This window comes from Pseudophryne corroboree, chromosome 5 (assembly GCF_028390025.1).
Source record: "Pseudophryne corroboree isolate aPseCor3 chromosome 5, aPseCor3.hap2, whole genome shotgun sequence".
Lineage (NCBI taxonomy): Eukaryota > Metazoa > Chordata > Amphibia > Anura > Myobatrachidae > Pseudophryne > Pseudophryne corroboree.
In genome coordinates, this window is record NC_086448.1 from 773,357,268 (window position 1) to 773,379,012 (window position 21,745).

At 48.3% G+C, this 21,745-nt stretch overlaps 1 long non-coding RNA gene across 1 annotated transcript in view; it reads right to left on the reverse strand.

Annotated features, from left to right (window-relative positions):
* The window catches only part of LOC134929443 (uncharacterized), a 105,677-nt gene extending 84,754 nt beyond the window's left edge, over positions 1 to 20,923 (reverse strand). Inside the window, exon 1 of the long non-coding RNA XR_010178564.1 lies at positions 20,859 to 20,923. This is a non-coding gene — a long non-coding RNA (uncharacterized LOC134929443). The remainder of the gene's footprint in view (positions 1 to 20,858) is intronic.
* Between the last annotated feature and the right edge of the window lie 822 nt (positions 20,924 to 21,745).

Here is a 21,745-nt window from a genome sequence, read left to right on the forward strand (position 1 = left end):
TTCAGCAACTTGTGCTGAGTGTGGTGGGCCTAGCGGTTCCGCTTCTATGGTACCTTGGTCATCTACGACTGCGTATCCAGTACACAAGTCTCCCGAGTCCGTCTGTCTGTGACAACTACCGTCAGTGTAGAAGGTAAAATCTACATCTTCCAGTGGGTTGTCACCGATGTCAGGCCTTGCCGTGAAATTTTGGGTCAAATATTCCATACAATCATGTGTGTCATCTCCTGTACTAAATCCTCCTTCACCATCACTCTCATCCTCCACCCTTTGTGCCTGTCCAGGCACACCTGGGAGATACGTTGCAGGATTTAATGCGCTGCATCTCCTTATGGTGATGTTTACGGGGGCCATCAATGCCAATTCCCATCTTGTAAACCGCGCTGATGAGACGTGTCTGGTTTGGGTAGAATTCAGTAAGGCTGACACTGCATGTGGTGTATGAATTGTGAGGTTGTGTCCTAGCACTACATCTTCGCTCTTTGTGACTAGCAATGCTATTGCTGCAACGCTTCGCAAGCATGTGGGGAGGGATCGCGCTACCGTATCTAGCTGAGCGCTATAGTAGGCTACCGGCCTGCTGGCATCACCATGCTTCTGGGTTAAGACACCTGCTGCGCACCCAGCACTCTCTGTTCCGTACAGCTCAAAGGGTTTCCCATAGTCAGGCATACCTAATGCTGGTGCCTGTGTTAGGCACTGTTTAAGTCTCTCAAATGCCATCTCAGATTCGTCTGTGTGCGAAATCCGATCAGGTTTGTTTGAGGAGACCATCTCCTGCAAAGGTAGGGCTAGTATGGAAAAACCTGGGATCCAGTTACGGCAATACCCACACATTCCTAAAAATGTTCTAATCTGTTGCTGGGTTTGTGGCAGGGTCATGTCACGAATTGCTTGAATTCTATCAGCGGTAAGGTGTCTCAGTCCTTGTGTTAGACAGTGTCCCAAATACCTCACGGGTCTGGCATAATTGTATCTTGTCCTTGGAAACCTTGTGTCCTGTGTCTGAAAGATGAAACAGGAGTTGTTTCGTATCTCTCAGGGACGCTTCCAGTGAATCTGAACACAGCAGTAAATCATCCACATACTGTATCAATATTGATCCACTCTCTGGTTGGAAAGACTGTAAACAATCATGCAGGGCCTGTGAGAAAATACTTGGACTGTCTATGAAACCTTGTGGTAATCGAGTCCAAGTGTACTGAACTCCTCTGTATGTAAATGCAAATAAGTATTGACTGTCAGGGTGCAGAGGTACCGAGAAGAAAGCGGAGCAGAGGTCAATCACAGTGAAAAATTTGGCAGTGGGAGGGATTTGCATAAGGATGACAGCTGGATTTGGCACTACGGGGAATTGACTCTCAACTATTTTGTTGATCCCTCTTATATCCTGCACTAATCTGTAACCCCTCCCCCCACTCTTTTTAACAGGGAAGATGGGACTATTGGCAGTGCTGGACGTTCTTACCAGAATGCCCTGTTGTAGCAAGCGCTCTATTACAGGGTAAACTCCTAACTCCACCTCTGGCTTCAGAGGGTATTGTGGGATTTTTGGAGCTATCCTACCATCTTTTACTTGCACAACTACTGGGGCTACGTTTGCCATCAATCCAGTGTCTTGTCCATCCTTGGTCCAAAGTGATTCCGGTATCTGGGAAATCATTTCTTCTACCTTGGACGGACACCTATTTACAACAACAGTGTGTGACATTAATCTTGTTGGGGAGTCTAGCATATCTTGCGCTTCCTGAGCGTGGTTTTCGGGTATGTCCAAGAACACACCTTCAGGAGTACAGTATATGATGCATCCCATTTTGCACAGTAAATCTCTCCCTAGGAGATTAGTCGGAGCCGATGCAGCCAGCAGAAAAGAATGCTTGGTATGCAAAGGCCCTATCGTAATTTCTGCAGGTTTGCTTAAAGGGTAGTGCTGTACTACTCCTGTTACTCCCATGGCTGGAATTGTTTTACCAGTGGTTCTCATGCCCACGGTCGAATTTATCACTGACTTGGCCGCCCCCGTATCTACAAGGAAATTTAGAGATTTACCAGCTACATCAATTGTGACCTCGGGTTCACTTCCAAGGCTCGCAATTAATTTTACTGGCTGCAGATTACAGGTGTGGCCCCGCCCCTATGTTGCGTGGTGACCTCCCTGCATTGCGCTGGCCGCTATTACCTGTGAAGGGGGTAAATGGGAACTATCAGTGATTTGCCAGTCTCTTTTTGGGGGATACCTTTTTGTTTCCCCTGCGTGTGGCTCATAACTCCGTCTCTGCGGTCCTTGATCCCAATTTCGTGTGTCATGTCGTTGTCTAGGGGGTTGATATGATCTTTGTGCATTTTTCGATCTACAATCTCGTGCAAAATGTCCCTCTTTATGACAGTAATAACAAGTTACCACATTTGACTTACCCACAGGGGTCGGAGATTTATACAGAGGTGGCCTTGTGGTCAGGGCCTGTATACTTACGGCCATTAACTTATCACTTTGTGACTCCCTGTGTCTGGTGATATTCCGATCATGATCAATAGCGGCCTCTCTCAAAGTAGCCACCGACAGACCTCGCCAACATGGTTGGGTGGTCTGTACCCTCGTCCTCAATACTTCCTTTAAACCATCCATTAACACAGATACTGCTACTTCTCTATGATTCAGATTTGTCTTAATGTCTTCTATGCCTGTATACTTAGCCATATCCTGTAGTGCCCGATGAAAATAATCAGCAGCTGTTTCTCCCTCTTTCTGTTTGATGGAGAAAATTTTGTTCCATTTGACAACAGCTGGAAAATACTCTTTTAACTGTAAATTTATTCTCTTTACATTATCTTGGTTGTACACATCCGTAAGGGGTACCTCTTCATCTAATTTACAGTCAGCTATAAATCTCGCTGAGTCGACATTGGAGAGTAAACATGCCCTCAGCAATATCTGCCAGTCTTTGTTATTGGGCTCCACAGTATTTCCTAGCTCTCTAATGTATTTCTGGCTTGCAACTAGATCTTTCCTAGGATCAGGGAATTCAGACACCATTGATCTCAATTCCATTCGGGAAAAGGGGCAGTGCATGGCGATGTGTCTGAGAGGAGTGACTCCTGAAGTGTCAGTTTTCCCATTTGGCACTGCAATTACCCTAATGGGATTAAGTTCAATAACATCATCCTGAGTAGATTCTACAGCATGTGGTGAAATGGTTTCAGCATAGTGTATGGTGCCGTACTTACCAGTTGATACGACCTCACCTGTCCCTCCACTAGGGGGCTTTGATACTGCTCTTACTGGTTGGGACGTGCCCACTGTTGTTTCTGCTATGGTGGCTGCTAGAGAGAGTGCCGATATTGTTGTTGGCTCATCCTCTTGATCACAATCCTGGGAAAAGTTTAAAACAGGGTACAGCTTGCACGGGTTAATATTAGCATCAACAATCTTGGTTACATTATTCTTAACATTTATACAGTTACTAAGTGCATGTTTATCATTCACCAGTGTGCCATTCTCTGTAACCACCTTCTCTCCCGTTATGTATGGTGGTGGTGGCGCGGTGGCTATCAGTTTTCTGATAGGGTTAGATCCAGCCGCTTGAGCCAATCCTCTTTGTATTTCACCTTCCTGTTGCAATAACTGTAAATAATCATAATGTTTGATCCGTCTCTTTGCAGATTTAATGAGACATATCCTTCTCCTTAGATTCTGTAACACCTCGGGACTAAAACTGCCTACCCGTGGGAACTTTTTCCCATCATGCACAGTCATTCTTTCCCATTCATCGCACAAAACCTCTGTGTGTGAACCGTATTTCTCACACATTACATACCTTGCCGACCCGATTGGTCGGTTTACTAAGTCAACCCGAACCGAGGTTGATCGCCCCCTACCTGAACAACTGGCCCCCATCTTTGCAGGTGTTGCTTTCACTACCTCTGACCTTCAAATCAGGGTCTTCAGCGAACCCTTACAAAAACCAAGATGTCCGGGGTAGGCCGGCGGCGGAAGTTTACCGAGTACTCCACTCACTCGCCCACGTCGACCAATATGCCCACACACTGCCCTAGCGCTGGCGTACTCGACCTAGGGCCCCTGCGACCTGAACCTCTATTTACTGGAACATGTGGGTGTGATCCGAAGAGCACTTAACCCTTTCCAGTAACTATTGGTTGTTGGATAGTTCCCAAGTGACCAGCGAACCTCCCTTAAAATAAAAAAAATTACACAAATCACGTTAGAATGTACAAATAGCGTTTATGACCCCTCTAGCGTACGCAAATGGTACTGGGTCAAGTTACTAACTAATGCACACAATTACGTGCGGTACAATCGTTCTGCACATAAGCAACTAATCTTATGTGCGGAGCGACCAGTGGAATCGAAAATTGTGGCTGCGAATTCCTTCAGCCAGAGCTTAATGGCCTATATGGGTACCGCACCAACCCTTCCTGGTGTTGTGCTCCTTTACTCTTTATCTATAGCGGACTTCCTAGTCTGCTGTACCTAGACCTCCTGGTCTGTTTCTGGACCTCCTGGTCTGTGCTACAGTAGACCTCCTGGTCTGCTATACTCTAATGCTCTTTTTTTAAATGTTTAACAAGGGATGCCTCCCAAGCCACCGTGCAGTCACTTACACGTATGTACCTCACGAGAACTCGATGATTTCCTGTGGTTTAACCCCAAAAATTAGAAACTTATATATATATATATACACACACTCTTTCACCTCATATACTCTTTACTTTCGTTTCTGCGCAGAAATCCCTTTCATTCAGTATCGCAGGCTTATCCCGAGGAGTTGCAACTAGAGAAGGATCTATTAGCTTAAAATTTTGGACACTGAGATCGATTTGCGCTATTATCGCGTTTGCCTCCTTATCGCCTAACTAAAACAATACTATCGTGTTATTTGTATTATGTGGGTGTACCCAGACGCTCCGTTGCGTAATATACGCTCCGTGCGTCGGCCCTTGCGTCGCGTACGCTAGTCCCGCCCTTTGCTAGAGACACATGTACGCAAGCCAGGTATATCCACAGAAATACAATTAACACGTTTATATCAATGTAGATGATCTTTAACTGTAATCATCTACCGAACACCACACCGAACTTCCTTGTATTTTAGGCAAGCCGTGCGCGTGTTTTACAAATTATTCCTTAACGTATTAATATTACTTTTAACTACCAATAGCAACAAATCTTTCTCAGCACGTTATCAATTGTGAAATGGCAAACAGGAAAGTGATGTGTAAAAATACACAAATGAAAAGAAATACAGGTGTGTGCGTGCGTGCGTGCGTGTGTGCGTACGCAAAACAGAAATAAACAGTTTTAAAAGACAATAGTGTATTGTTCTTACCTCCGGTTCCGGATTCCACCAGCACTCCTTCAACGTAGCGAAACAGACGCTTATCTAGCCAGCACTACTGTATCCCGATACGAAGGGATACTGCCTTCCCGCCCTTGCTGACAGATAAAGTCTGTGTTCGCTAGTGCGGATATGTGGAGGACGGACGAGCCGCCAATTGATAAAGCTAACTATTTATCTTATAACATTCACTATAAATGGGTAAGAGACTCAGTACGCAATTGGCGTGTGGGGTACCGTAAGGGTACGCACTTAGCGTAGCATACGCTCGGCCGTGATCGAGACGCACATGCGACACGCTCGCTCACAACTTGCTACGCTACTAGCGTTGCGTACGCTCGTGACCACGAGGAGAACACGAGCGGCGCAGACGCTCACGGGATGACACTCAGTAAACCTTGTATGCAACACAGTGAAAGACTGAGATTGTACTGTAAACCTTGGTTTTGTAATGTGAGCACAATGCAATGCTAATTAACCTCTATTGTATGAAAGCCTCTTGAGCGATCGAGACACTCTGAATACTCCCAGCAATGTAATAAACACACAATACCTTGCTAAGGTTCCAACACCTTTACTAACAATATATAGCTATGTAAAAGTTAAAACAGTTAACAGTTCATACACTACAGGCTAACATCAATATCTAAGCAGGCTAACTACACATAAATATACAATATCGTCACAATCTTATACAATAACAGAGAGAGAATATGGCAAATACAAACAGAGATTTAGAATGGTTACAGAGAATAACTTACACACACTGGGAACGATCGCTGCGCAGCTTCTGGTACCAGCTCCAAGTTAGTCAAGATGAAAACCGTTTGTGGAGAGTGAGAGAGCTGCCCAGGCTGGCTGATCTTATATACACTGCGTACAGTGTACTACAAAGGGACCTATAATCTCATTGTTCATTGGACACAGGAATGTCTCCTCGCATCATAACAAAAGGTCATAGGTTAGTTTGAACAGGTGGGCTGTGACTATATCAAACTGCTCAGGTGGGAGGGAATCTGAGAATTCCCGCCGCATGGATAATGAATCGCAAATATAGTAAATGTCCAGAAAATACTAATGGCCATAACTATACTCAGGAGCGATTAATCTTTACCTAACCAGCACCGGATTGTTTCTAATAAAATGTTCTTTAGTTAGGTACCAGACACAGCTGCTCAAACCCTGTCTGACCCTTCGTACCATGCAAAGAGGAATTCCTCTGTCCAGCGACCCTTTACATTAAACAAACTTACAATCATTATTAAGGGGAACATTATCTATAAAACATACTATTTGGTTTTATTATTTAACGATTGAGTCGCCCGCTAGACGCACACAAACTCTACCGTAAATGCACATACCACGCGCTCGAGCGCAAGGCCGAGGAGGCGCCATCACGCAGCTGCGAGTATCCGCACGCACGGGAGAGAATGTGCACGTGCAGCAGGCACGCGCATGAGGTGAATATATGGCAACGTGCAGCATGATATTTTTCCGACTTTGACACTGTGTACATCCCCCTCCTCACAGATTATTAATTCGTCCCCACTGGAATCCACCATCTCAGGTCCCTGTGTACTTTCTGGAGGCAATTGCTGCTGGTGAATGTCTCCACGGAGGAATTGATTATAATTCATTTTGATGAACATCATCTTCTCCACATTTTCTGGAAGTAACCTCGTACGCCGATTGCTGACAAGGTGAGCGGCTGCACTAAACACTCTTTCGGAGTACACACTGGAGGGAGGGCAACTTAGGTAGAATAAAGCCAGTTTGTGCAAGGGCCTCCAAATTGCCTCTTTTTCCTGCCAGTATACGTACGGACTGTCTGACGTGCCTACTTGGATGCAGTCACTCATATAATCCTCCACCATTCTTTCAATGGTGAGAGAATCATATGCAGTGACAGTAGACGACATGTCAGTAATCGTTGGCAGGTCTTTCAGTCCGGACCAGATGTCAGCACTCGCTCCAGACTGCCCTGCATCACCGCCAGCGGGTGGGCTCGGAATTCTTAGCCTTTTTCTCGCACCCCCAGTTGCGGGAGAATGTGAAGGAGGAGATGTTGACGGGTCACGTTCCGCTTGACTTGACAATTTTCTCACCAGCAGGTCTTTGAACCTCTGCAGACTTGTGTCTGCCGGAAAGAGAGATACAATGTAGGTTTTAAATCTAGGATCGAGCAAGGTGGCCAAAATGTAGTGCTCTGATTTCAACAGATTGACCACCCATGAATCCTGGTTAAGCGAATTAAGGGCTCCACAAGTCCCACATGCCTAGCGGAATCGCTCTGTTTTAGCTCCTCCTTCAATGTCTCCAGCTTCTTCTGCAAATAGGGTTGCAGAACCTTGCACAACGTTGAAATCATTCTCCACTGCACTTGAGTCAGGTGCATTCCCCCTCCTTTGCCTATATCGTGGGCAGATGTATAGGCTTGAATGGCCTTTTGCTGCTCCTCCATCCTCTGAAGCATATAGAGGGTTGAATTCCACCTCGTTACCACCTCTTGCTTCAGATGATGGCAGGGCAGGTTCAGGAATGTTTGGTGGTGCTCCAGTCTTCGGCACGCGGTGGCTGAATGCCGAAAGTGGCCCGCAATTCTTCGGGCCACCGACAGCATTTCTTGCACGCCCTTGTCGTTTTTTAAATAATTCTGCACCACCAAATTCAATGTATGTGCAAAACATGGGACGTGCTGGAATTTGCCCAGATGTAATGCACGCACAATATTGGTGGCGTTGTCCGATGTCACAAATCCCCAGGAGAGTCCAATTGGGGTAAGCCATTCTGCGATGGTGTTCCTCAGTTTCCGTAAGAGGTTGTCAGCTGTGTGCCTCTTCTGGAAAGCGGTGATAAAAAGTGTAGCCTGCCTAGGAACGAGTTGGCGTTTGCGAGATCAGAGCCGGCCTTAGGCATAGGCAAACTAGGCAAATGCCTAGGGCATTTGGTATGCTTAGGGGCACCAGCAGCTTCTGCTGATTAAAATGATATGCGGCATGCCTATATTCTGTGTGTGACTGCGGCTGTATCTGCGTACGAAATGCTACAATGCAGTGTATTCCTGGAAATCACTGTAATGTAGCATTTCGTATGCAGATACAGCCACAGTCGCACACAGAATATAGGCATGCAACATATAATTTTAATCAGCGGAAGCTGCTTGTGCATCCTAGCCACACAGTAATGCAAATAAGATGCATTTTCATAAATAAAAGGCGCCTAACATAAGCAGAGCTGCCAGCTGACTCATGCCAGGCATCTCCTGCAGAACTAGCGGCGGTGCTAGGGGGCACCAACCAAAATCTTGCCTAGGGCATCGTATTGGTTAGGGCCGGCTCTGTGCGAGATGCTGCTACTGGTGCCGCCGCTGCTGTTCTTGCTGCGGGAGGCAATACATCTACCCAGTGGGCTGTCACAGTCATATAGTCCTGAGTCTGTCCTGCTCCACTTGTCCACATGTCCGTGGTTAAGTGGACATTGGGTACAACTGCATTTTTTAGGACACTGGTGACTCTTTTTCTGAGGTCTGTGTACATTTTCGGTATCGCCTGCCTAGAGAAATGGAACCTAGATGGTATTTGGTACCGGGGACACAGTACCTCAATCAAGTCTCTAGTTGCCTCTGAATTAACGGTGGATACTGGAACCACGTTTCTCACCGCCCAGGCTGCCGAGGCCTGAGTTATCCGCTTTGCAGCAGGATGACTGCTGTGATATTTCATCTTCCTCGCAAAGGACTGTTGGACAGTCAATTGCTTACTGGAAGTAGTACAAGTGGTCTTCCGACTTCCCCTCTGGGATGACGATCGACTCCCAGCAGCAACAACAGCAGCACCAGCAGCAGTAGGCGTTACACTCAAGGATGCATCGGAGGAATCCCAGGCAGGAGAGGACTCGTCAGACTTGCCAGTGACATGGCCTGCAGGACTATTGGCTTTCCTGTGTAAGGAGGAAATTGACACTGAGGGAGTTGGTGGTGTGGTTTGCAGGAGCTTGGTTACAAGAGGAAGGGATTTAGTTGTCAGTGGACTCCTTCCGCTCTCACCCAAAGTTTTTGAACTTGTCACTGACTTCTGATGAATGCGGTCCAGGTGACGTATAAGGGAGGATGTTCCTAGGTGGTTAACGTCCTTACCCCTACTTATTACAGCTTGACAAAGGCAACACACGGCTTGACACCTGTTGTCCGCATTTGTGTTGAAATAATTCCACACCGAAAAGCTGATTTTTTTTTTTGTATTTTGACCAGGCATGTCAATGGCTCCCCGGGTGCCTGACTTAAACAAACCACCTCACCATCAGAATCCTCCTTGTCAATTTCCTCCCCAGCGCCAGCAACACCCATATCCTCATCCTGGTGTACTTCAACAGTGACATTTTCAATTTGACTATCAGGAACTGGACTGTGGGTGCTCCTTCCAGCACTTGCAGGGGGCGTGCAAATGGTGGAAGGCGCAAGCTCTTCCCGTCCAGTGTTGGGAAGGTCAGGCATCGCAACCGACACAATTGGACTCTCCTTGGGGATTTGTGATTTAGAAGAACGCACAGTTCTTTGCTGTGCTTTTGCCAGCTTAAGTCTTTTCAGTTTTCAAGCGAGAGGATGAGTGCTTCCATCCTCATGTGAATCTGAACCACTAGCCATGAACATAGGCCAGGGCCTCAGCCGTTCCTTGCCACTCCGTGTCGTAAATGGCATATTGGCAAGTTTACACTTCTCATCAGACGCTTTTAATTTTGATTTTTGGGTCATTTTACTGAACTTTTGTTTTTTGGATTTTACATGCTCTCTACTATGACATTGGGCATCGGCCTTGGCAGACGACGTTTATGGCATTTCATTGTCTCGGCCATGACTAGTGGCAGCAGCTTCAGCACAAGGTGGAAGTGGATCTTGATCTTTCCCTATTTTACCCTCCACATTTTTGTTCTCCATTTTTTAATGTGTGGAATTATATGCCAGTATCAATAGCAATAGCCTACTACTATATATACTGCGCACAACTGAAATGCACCACAGGTATAGAATGTAGATGGATAGTATACTTGACGACACAGAGGTAGGTACAGCAGTGGTCTTCCGTACCGTACTGCTATATATGCTGGTGGTCACTGTGTCAGCAAACTGCAAAACTAAAATGCACCACAGGTATAGAATGTAGATGGATAGTATACTTGACGACACAGAGGTAGGTACAGCAGTGGCCTTCCGTACCGTACTGCTATATATACTGGTGGTCACTGTGTCAGCAAACTGCAAAACTAAAATGCACCACAGGTATAGAATGTAGATGGATAGTATACTTGACGACACAGAGGTAGGTACAGCAGTGGCCTTCCGTACCGTACTGCTATATATATACTGGTGGTCACTGTGTCAGCAAACTGCACAACTGAAATGCACCACAGGTATAGAATCTAGATGGATAGTATACTTGACGACACAGATGTAGGTACAGCAGTGGCCTTCCGTACCGTACTGCTATATATACTGGTGGTCAATGTGTCAGCAAACTGCAAAACTAAAATGCACCACAGGTATAGAATGTAGATGGATAGTATACTTGACGACACAGAGGTAGGTACAGCAGTGGCCTACTGTACCGTAATGCTATATATTATATACTGGTGGTCAGCAAACTGTGCAAAACTGAAATGCACCACAGGTATGGATGGATAGTATACTTGACGACACAGAGGTAGGTACAGCAGTGGCCTGCTGTAAGGTAATGCTATATATTATATACTGGTGGTCAGCAAACTGTGCAAAACTGAAATGCACCACAGGTATGGATGGATAGTATACTTGACGACACAGAGGTAGGTACAGCAGTGGCCTTCTGTACCGTACTCCTATATATTATATACTGGTGGTCAGCAAAATTATGCACTGTACTCCTACTATATACTGTCTACAATGCAGCACAGATATGGAGTGTTTTTCAGGCAGACAACGTATACTGGTGGTCACTGGTCAGCAAAACTCTGCACTGTACTCCTCCTATATAATATTATACTGGTGGTCCCCAGTCCCCACAATAAAGCAGCACACTGAGCACAGATATGGAGTGTTTTTCAGGCAGACAACGTATACTGGTGGTCACTGTCAGCAAAACTCTGCACTGTACTCCTGCTATATAATACAGCTGCTCCCCAGTCCCCACAATTAAGCAGTGTGAGCACAGATATATGCAGCACACTGAGCACAGATAAGGAGCGTTTTTTTCATGCAGAGAACGGATAAAACTGGTGGTCACTGATCAGCAAAACTCTGCACTGTACTCCTCCTATATTAATATCATACTTGCCTACTTTTCAAAACTAGTTTCAGGGAGATTATAGGTTCGCGCAGAATGAGGGAGCGCTGAGGGGGCGTGTAATGCTCCTCCTAAAGGGCGTGTGTTTATATATGTATATATATATATATAATAAGAATTTACTTACCGATAATTCTATTTCTCATAGTCCGTAGTGGATGCTGGGGACTCCGTAAGGACCATGGGGAATAGCGGCTCCGCAGGAGACTGGGCACATCTAAAGAAAGCTTTAGGACTATCTGGTGTGCACTGGCTCCTCCCCCTATGACCCTCCTCCAAGCCTCAGTTAGGATACTGTGCCCGGACGAGCGTACACAATAAGGAAGGATTTTGAATCCCGGGTAAGACTCATACCAGCCACACCAATCACACCGTATAACCTGTGATCTGAACCCAGTTAACAGCATGATAACAGAGGAGCCTCTGAAAGATGGCTCACAACAATAATAACCCGATTTTTGTAACAATAACTATGTACACGTATTGCAGACAATCCGCACTTGGGATGGGCGCCCAGCATCCACTACGGACTATGAGAAATAGAATTATCGGTAAGTAAATTCTTATTTTCTCTAACGTCCTAAGTGGATGCTGGGGACTCCGTAAGGACCATGGGGATTATACCAAAGCTCCCAAACGGGCGGGAGAGTGCGGATGACTCTGCAGCACCAAATGAGAGAACTCCAGGTCCTCCTCAGCCAGGATATCAATTTTGTAGAATTTTACAAACGTATTTGCTCCTGACCAAGTAGCTGCTCGGCAAAGTTGTAAAGCCGAGACCCCTCGGGCAGCCGCCCAAGATGAGCCCACCTTCCTTGTGGAGTGGGCATTTACAGATTTTTGGCTGTGGCAGGCCTGCCACAGAATGTGCAAGCTGAATTGTACTGCAAATCCAACGAGCAATAGTCTGCTTAGAAGCAGGAGCACCCAGCTTATTGGGTGCATACAGGATAAACAGCGAGTCAGATTTCCTGACTACAGCCGTCCTGGAAACATATATTTTCAGGGCCCTGACAACGTCTAGCAACTTGGAGTCCTCCAAGTCCCTAGTAGCCGCAGGCACCACAAATAGGTTGGTTCAGGTGAAACGCTGAAACCACCTTAGGGAGAAACTGAGGACGAGTCCTCAATTCCGCCCTGTCCGAATGGAAAATCAGATAAGGGCTTTTTCAGGATAAAGCCGCCAATTCTGACACGCGCCTGGCCCAGGCCAGGGCCAACAGCATGACCACTTTCCATGTGAGATATTTTAACTCCACAGATTTAAGTGGTTCAAACCAATGTGACTTTTGGAACCCAAAACTACATTGAGATCCCAAAGTGCCACTGGAGGCACAAAAGGAGGCTGTATATGCAGTACCCCTTTTACAAACGTCTGAACTTCAGGGACTGAAGCTAGTTCTTTTTGGAAGAAAATTGACAGGGCCGAAATTTGAACCTTAATGGACCCCAATTTCAGGCCCATAGACACTCCTGTTTTCAGGAAATGTAGGAATCGACCCAGTTGAATTTCCTCCGTCGGGCCTTACTGGCCTCGCACCACGCAACATATTTTCGCCAATTGCGGTGATAATGTTTTTGCGGTTACATCCTTCCTGGCTTTGATCAGGATAGGGATGACTTCATCCGGAATGCCTTTTTTCCTTCAGGATCCGGCGTTCAAACCGCCATGCCGTCAAACGCAGCCGCGGTAAGTCTTGGAACAGACAGGGTCCTTGCTGGAGCAGGTCCCTTCTTAGAGGAAGAGGCCACGGATCCTCCGTGAGCATCTCTTGAAGTTCCGGTTACCAAGTCCTTCTTGGCCAATCCGGAACCACGAATATAGTGCTTACTCCTCTCCATCTTATCAATCTCAGTACCTTGGGTATGAGAGGCAGAGGAGGGAACACATACCCTGACTGGTACACCCACGGTGTTACCAGAGCGTCTACAGCTTATTGCCTGAGGGTCCCTGGACCTGGCGCAATACCTGTCGAGTTTTTAATCATGTGGAAGACTTCTGGGTGAAGTCCCCACTCTCCCGGGTGGAGGTCGTGCTGAGGAAGTCTGCTTCCCAGTTGTCCACTCCCGGAATGAATACTGCTGACAGTGCTATCACATGATTTTCCGCCCAGCGAAGAATCCTTGCAGCTTCTGCCATTGCCCTCCTGCTTCTTGTGCCACCCTGTCTGTTTACGTGGGTGACTGCCGTGATGTTGTCCGACTGGATCAACACCGGCTGACCTTGAAGCAGAGGTCTTGCTAAGCTTAGAGCATTGTAAATGTCCCTTAGCTTCAGGATATTTATGTGAAGTGATGTCTCCAGGCTTGACCATAAGCCCTGGATATTCCTTCCCCGTGTGACTGCTCCCCAGCCTCGCAGGCTGGCATCCGTGGTCACCAGGACCCAGTCCTGAATGCCTAATCTGCGGCCCTCTAGAAGATGAGCACTCTGCAACCACCACAGGAGGGACACCCTTGTCCTTGGTGACAGGGTTATCCGCTGATGCATCTGAAGATGCGACCCGGACCATTTGTCCAGCAGGTCCCACTGGAAAGTTCTTGCGTGGAATCTGCCGAATGGGATTGCTTCGTAGGAAGCCACCATTTTACCCAGAACCCTTGTGCATTGATGCACTGAGACTTGGCTCGGTTTTAGGAGGTTCCTGACTAGCTCGGATAACTCCCTGGCTTTCTCCTCCGGGAGAAACACCTTTTTTTTGGACTGTGTCCAGGATCATCCCTAGGAACAGAAGACACGTCGTCGGAACCAGCTGCGATTTTGGAATATTGAGAATCCAATCGTGCTGCCGCAACACTACCTGAGATAGTGCTACACCGACCTCCAACTGTTCCCTGGATCTTACCCTTATCAGGGAATTGTCCAAGTAAGGGATAACTAAAATTCCCTTCCTTCGAAGGAATATCATCATTTCGGCCATTACCTTGGTAAAGACCCGGGGTGCCGTGGACCATCCATACGGCAGCGTCTGAACTGATAGTGACAGTTCTGTACCATAAACCTGAGGTACCCTTGGTGAGAAGGGTAAATTTTGACATGAAGGTAAGCATCCTTGATGTCCCTAGACATCATGTAGTCCCCTTCTTCCAGGTTCGCAATCACTGCTCTGAGTGACTCAATCTTGAATTTGAACCTCTGTATGTAAGTGTTCAAAGATTTTAGATTTAGAATCGGTCTCACCGAGCCGTCTGGCTTCGGTACCACAACAGTGTGGAATAATACCCCGTTCCCTGTTGCAGGAGGGGTATCTTGATTATCACCTGCTGGGAATACAGCTTGTGAATGGCTTCCAAAACTGTCTCCCTGTCAGAAGGAGACATCGGTAAAGCCGACTTTAGGAAACGGCGAGGGGGAGACGTCTCGAATTCTAATTTGTACCCCTGAGATATCACCTGAAGGATCCAGGGGTCTACTTGCGAGTGAGCCCACTGCGCGCTGAAATTCATTGAGACGGGCCCCCCACCATGCCTGATTCTGCTTGTAAAGCCCCAGCGTATACTGAGGGCTTGGCAGAGGCGGGAGAGGGTTTCTGTTCCTGGGAACTGGCTGATTTCTGCAGCCTTTTTCCTCTCCCTCTGTCACGGGGCAGAAATGAGGAACCTTTTTCCCGCTTGTCCACGAAAAGACTGCACCTGATAATACGGCGTCTTCTCATGTTGAGAGGCGACCTGGGGTACAAACGTGGATTTCCCAGCTGTTACCGTGGCCACCAGGTCTGAAAGACCGACCCCAAATAACTCCTCCCCTTAATAAAGCAAAACTTCCAAATGCCGTTTGGAATACGCATCACCTGACCACTGACGTGTCCATAACCCTCTACTGGTAGAAATGGACAACGCACTTAGACTTGATGCCAGTCGGCAAATATTCCGCTGTGCATCACGCATATATAGAAATGCATCTTTTAAATTCTCTATAGGCAAAAATATACTGTCCCTATCTAGGGTATCAATATTTTCAGTCAGGGAATCCGACCACGCCAACCCAGCACTGCACATCCAGGCTGAGGCGATTGCTGGTCGCAGTATAACACCAGTATGTGTGTAAATACCTTTTAGGATACCCTCCTGCTTTCTATCAGCAGGATCCTTAAGGGCGGCCATCTCAGGCGAGGGTAGAGCCCTTACAAGCGTGTGAGCGCTTTATCCACCCTAGGGGGTGTTTCCCAACGCACCCTAACCTCTGGCGGGAAAGGATATAATGCCAATAACATTTTAGAAATTATCAGTTGTTATCGGGGGAAACCCACGCATCATCACACACCTCATTTAATTTCTCAGATTCAGGAAAACTACAGGTAGTTTTTCCTCACCGAACATAATACCCCTTTTTGGTGGTACTCGTATTATCAGAAATGTGTAAAACATTTTTCATTGCCTCAATCATGTAGCGTGTGGCCCTACTGGAAGTCACATTTGTCTCTTCACCGTCGACACTGGAGTCAGTATCCGTGTCGGCGTCTATATCTGCCATCTGAGGTAACGGGCGCTTTAGAGCCCCTGACGGCCTATGAGACGTCTGGACAGGCACAAGCTGAGTAGCCGGCTGTCTCATGTCAACCACTGTCTTTTATACAGAGCTGACACTGTCACGTAATTTCTTCCAACAGTTCATCCACTCAGGTGTCGACCCCCTAGGGGGTGACATCACTATTACAGGCAATCTGCTCCGTCTCCACATTATTTTTCTCCTCATACATGTCGACACAAACGTACCGACATACAGCACACACACAGGGAATGCTCTGATAGAGGACAGGACCCCACTAGCCCTTTGGGGAGACAGAGGGAGAGTTTGCCAGCACACACCAGAGCGCTATATATATACAGGGATAACCTTATATAAGTGTTTTTCCCCTTATAGCTGCAGTATAGTTAATACTGCGCCTAATTTGTGCCCCCCTCTCTTTTTTAACCCTTTCTGTAGTGTAGTGACTGCAGGGGAGAGCCAGGGAGCTTCCCTCCAACGGAGCTGTGAGGGAAAATGGCGCCAGTGTGCTGAGGAGATAGGCTCCGCCCCCTTATCGGCGGCCTTATCTCCCGTTTTTCTATGTATTCTGGCAGGGGTTAAATGCATCCATATAGCCCAGGAGCTATATGTGATGCATTTTTTTGCCATCCAAGGTGTTTTTATTGCGTCTCAGGGCGCCCCCCCCCCAGCGCCCTGCACCCTCAGTGACCGGAGTGTGAAGTGTGCTGAGAGCAATGGCGCACAGCTGCAGTGCTGTGCGCTACCTTGGTGAAGACAGGACGTCTTCTGCCGCCGATTTTCCGGACCTCTTCTGCCTTCTGGCTCTGTAAGGGGGCCGGCGGCGCGGCTCTGGGACCCATCCAAGCTGGGCCTGTGATCGTCCCTCTGGAGCTAATGTCCAGTAGCCTAAGAAGCCCAATCCACTCTGCACGCAGGTGAGTTCGCTTCTTCTCCCCTTAGTCCCTCGATGCAGTGAGCCTGTTGCCAGCAGGTCTCACTGAAAATAAAAAACCTAAACTAAAACTTTCTCTAAGAAGCTCAGGAGAGCTCCTAGTGTGCACCCTTCTCGTTCGGGCACAGAGATCTAACTGAGGCTTGGAGGAGGGTCATAGGGGGAGGAGCCAGTGCACACCAGATAGTCCTAAAGCTTTCTTTAGATGTGCCCAGTCTCCTGCGGAGCCGCTATTCCCCATGGTCCTTACGGAGTCCCCAGCATCCACTTAGGACGTTAGAGAAATATATATATATATACAGTATATATATATACACACACACACACACACACAAACACACATATATATATATATATATATATATACATACACAAACACACACACACACACACACACACACACACAATTGGATCCCTCTCAGTATCAATGTGGAAAGAAGCCCATAGGATTCTATAAGGTAACGCCAACAAAAGCTGGCGTTACCCTCCACACTGAGCCCCCGGCTGGGCTTAGAACATATGGAAATGCTGTAAAAACCCAGGAAGCAGGGGTTTTACAATGTTTTCCCATTAGTACATACCACCCGGAGAAATAGACAGTGGGAATTGAAGTGGGAAAAGAGAGCAAGACATGGAGGGGATGCTGTCAAGATCCCGCCGGACGGAATCCCGGCAGTCGGAATACTGACACTGGGATCCCGACCGGAAAATCCCGACATATTCTCCCCCTGTGGGTGTCCACGATACCTATAGAGGGAGAATAAATTTGTCTGCCGAGCGTAGCGAGGCACCGTGCCCACAGCGTGGTGAGCGCAGCGAGCCCACAAGGGGCTGCGTTGCGCTCGCCCCCGTCGGGATTGTGCCGGTCATGATCCCGGTGTCGATATTCCGACCGCTGGGATTATGTCCGGCGGTATTGCGTATTGATCCCACATGGAGGAGAAAAGATGTGTGAGGGAGAGCGAAAGATGTGGGGGAGAGATTGTGAGAAGTGGGGGAGATTAAGCAAGACAGGGAGAGAGATGTATGGGGAATGTAGAGGGATAAAGAGAGTGTTTGAGGGGAGCAAAGTAAAAAAAAAAAAACCTGTAAAAGCTAGTGACCCTTCAAATGAAGGGTCCAACCAAAATACAGTGTGTGCTGTATGTCCTCAATGTCACCCTCTACTGTGAACAATAAACTAACCCCCATTTTAGTGTGTTTTGATTACTAAATTAACAGTGCCCCAGAGGATCACACTTACAGTACCAGAATGATTTATTCTGCAGCTGTGGCTCAGGCTCCCTCAGCCACAGCTCCACAGCGTTATCTTCAGAGGAGGAGGAGCAGCTCGGGTCCCGCAGTCAGGAAGGTAGGGGCTGGGCGGCTGTGGCCATACAGGCTGCACAGCCCAATTAACAGTGATCTCAGGCTCTCACCTCCGCTGCCGCTTACATATGCAGCCGTACAGGTACATCTCGGCTTCTGAGAGCAGTGCCCTAAGTGCAGCCGCGCCTACTAATGAGTGGAAGTGGAGGTGGAGGGGGGGGGGGGGGGCCACGGGCCGCGATCAGCACATGTGTTTGAGCTTAGCCGGCAGCGCCTTCAGATGTCATCGGCATGGTGGATATGTCCTCACATAGCGTGTGCGGCACAACCGCAGCAGAGACAGGCATAGCCAGGGCCTGGCCTGCCCTGTGATTGCAGGAGACAGCAGGGGGATTATCCGTGACAGCATTAGTTAGGGTGGCGGGGGGCGTGGTCTAGTATGACACTAGCCTCCACTGCCTCAGGCTGCCTATGTACAGTGTACACTGCTGGATGTCCGGCATCCTGGACTCCGCGTGTCACAGTAAAAAAACCGGGAGGACAGGCAGGGTTTGCGGGGCAGCGGGAGGCTCAGAGGCGTCACTAGGGTTGGTGTCACCCCCCATGGACCTCCTCCCCTATCACACCATACGGAATCCTGGCCGGGGGGTGGTGAATGGGCGGCGACGCACCGTTTGAGGGGCGTGGTCCGGACAACGCAGATGTTTCTGTACCATTTGTTGGGCGGGCCGCGGCAGCTGCATGACGACACACGCAGCAGCTGCGACCCAAAAGATGTCGGCCCGGCGACTGCCATCACAGCTAGGCTGCAGAGGCAGAGGGCTACCCTTAAAATGCGAGCGCATTGCTATACATATCAGCGGGGGGCAGACCCGGCATGAGGGGCGGCCTTGCCCTGTGCTGGGCGCCCCCCCCCTCCCCCCTCATGCTAGAGAAAGCAGTTGTAGTTTTGCTACGTTTAGCGTACTAAACCCACAGCTCATCTGGTGAAATGTGGGGATATGGGGTATCATGTGGAGAAATGGGGTATCATGTGGTGTCTTGGTGGTGACATGGGGTATCATGTGGTGTCTTGGTGGTGACATGGGGTATCATGTGGTGTCTTGGTGGTGACATGGGGTATCATGTGGTGTCTTGGTGGTGACATGGGGTATCATGTGGTGTCTTGGTGGTGACATGGGGTATCATGTGGTGTCTTGGTGGTGGCATGGGGTATCATGTGGTGTCTTGGTGGTGACATGGGGTATCATGTGGTGTCTTGGTGGTGACATGGGGTATCATGTGGTGTCTTGGTGGTGACATGGGGTATCATGTGGTGTCTTGGTGGTGACATGGGGTATCATGTGGTGTCTTGGTGGTGGCATGGGATTTTCTTGGTGGTGGCACTGATTAACCAATTTCCCCTAAACAGCAACCGCAAACATATCCCTGTCCAAGAACCCATTACTGAAGCCCCCCATCTCCGTGCATCCATTACCCCATCTCTCCCCAATTCGTTATCAATCCCTCCTTCCAACACCCATTAGCACATTCATCCACCCACACTATCAGCTCACATAAAGCTCCCCTCACACAGCGGCACCCATACTACGCTCACACAGCAGCACCCATACTACGTCACACAGCACCCATACTACACAGCACCCACACTACACTCACACAGCAGCACCCATACTACGCTCACACAGCACCCATACTACACAGCACCCACACTACACTCACACAGCAGCACCCATACTACGCTCACACAGCAGCACCCATACTACGTAACACAGCACACATACTACACAGCACCCATACTACACTCACACAGTGGCACCCATACTACGCTCACACAGCACCCATACTACACAGCACCCATACTACACTCACACAGTGGCACCCATACTACGCTCACACAGCGCTCATACTAAACTCACACAGCACCCATACTACACAGCACTCATACTACGCTCACACAGTGGCACCCATACTACACTCACACAGCACTCATACTACACTCACACAGCACTCATACTACACTCACACAGCAGCACCCATACTACGTCACACAGCACCCATACTACACAGCACCCACACTACACTCACACAGTGGCACACATACTACACTCACATAGCACCCATACTACACTCACACAGTGGCACACATACTACACTCACATAGCACCCATACTACACTCACACAGTGGCACCCATACTACGCTCACAAAGCGCTCATACTAAACTCACCCAGCACCCATACTACACAGCACTCATACTACGCTCACACAGTGGCACCCATATTACACACTCACAGCACTCATACTACACTCACACAGCCCCAATTAGCTTCCCCCCCCCAGCACTTAACCCAACAATTTGTACATCCAAATGCCCATTAACACATTTACCCCCATACATACACACACATACATTTCATAAATCGATTCTGCTCATCGTGGAGCATTTATAGAAGTTACCTGGTATCATGAAGCAATATCAGCAGCAGCAGCTCCTTTCTCCTGTAGGACAGTGTGGGAGGCGGAGCTTGTGTGTGTTACTGTCAGGCTCAGTCAGGACCCAAGTGAGGAGAGAGTGTAGTCTGGAGGAGAGGGGAGGGGCGGCCAGAGCACTGCCTGCACGGCTCTGTGGCTGCTGCCTGCTGATCTCACTGACAGGTGAGAATGTCGGGCAGCGGGCTTTAGGAGGCGGGGCCTGGGAGGAGGGGGTGTAGCCGCAGCCGTGGACCACCAGGCTTTGTCTTTGTCATGTCAGGGGATCGAGGTTCGTGCGTGTGAGTGTGCGGCTCCCTTTGCTGTCACCCTATTGAAGGGTGACACCCGGGTGCGGGCCGCACCCCCCGCACCCACCTCATGACGCCACTGGGGAGGCTCAATGAAAAACCGGGAGCATCCCGCTAAATGCGGGAGGGTAGGTAAGCCTGATTAATATACAGCTGCTCCCCAGTCCCCACAATTAAGCAATAAGTAAAGCAAGCACAAATATTTGCATCAACAATACACGGAGAGGACGCCAGCCACGTCCTCTCCCTAACATTTCCAATGCACGAGTGAAAATGGCGGCGACGCGCAGCTGCTTATATAGAATCCGAATCTCGCGAGAATCCGACAGCGGGATGATGACGTTCGGGCGCGCTCGGGTTAACCGAGATATACGGGAGAATCCAAGTATGCCTCGGACCCGTGTAAAAAGGGTGAAGTTCGGGGGGGGTTCGGTTTCCGAGAAACCGAACCCGCTCATCACTAATATATATATATATATATACATATATGCAAAACTTCACCCACTTTTTCCAGGTTTGGGGTACAAGTGGTATGTGACCACATTGTATAAATAAAATCACAGA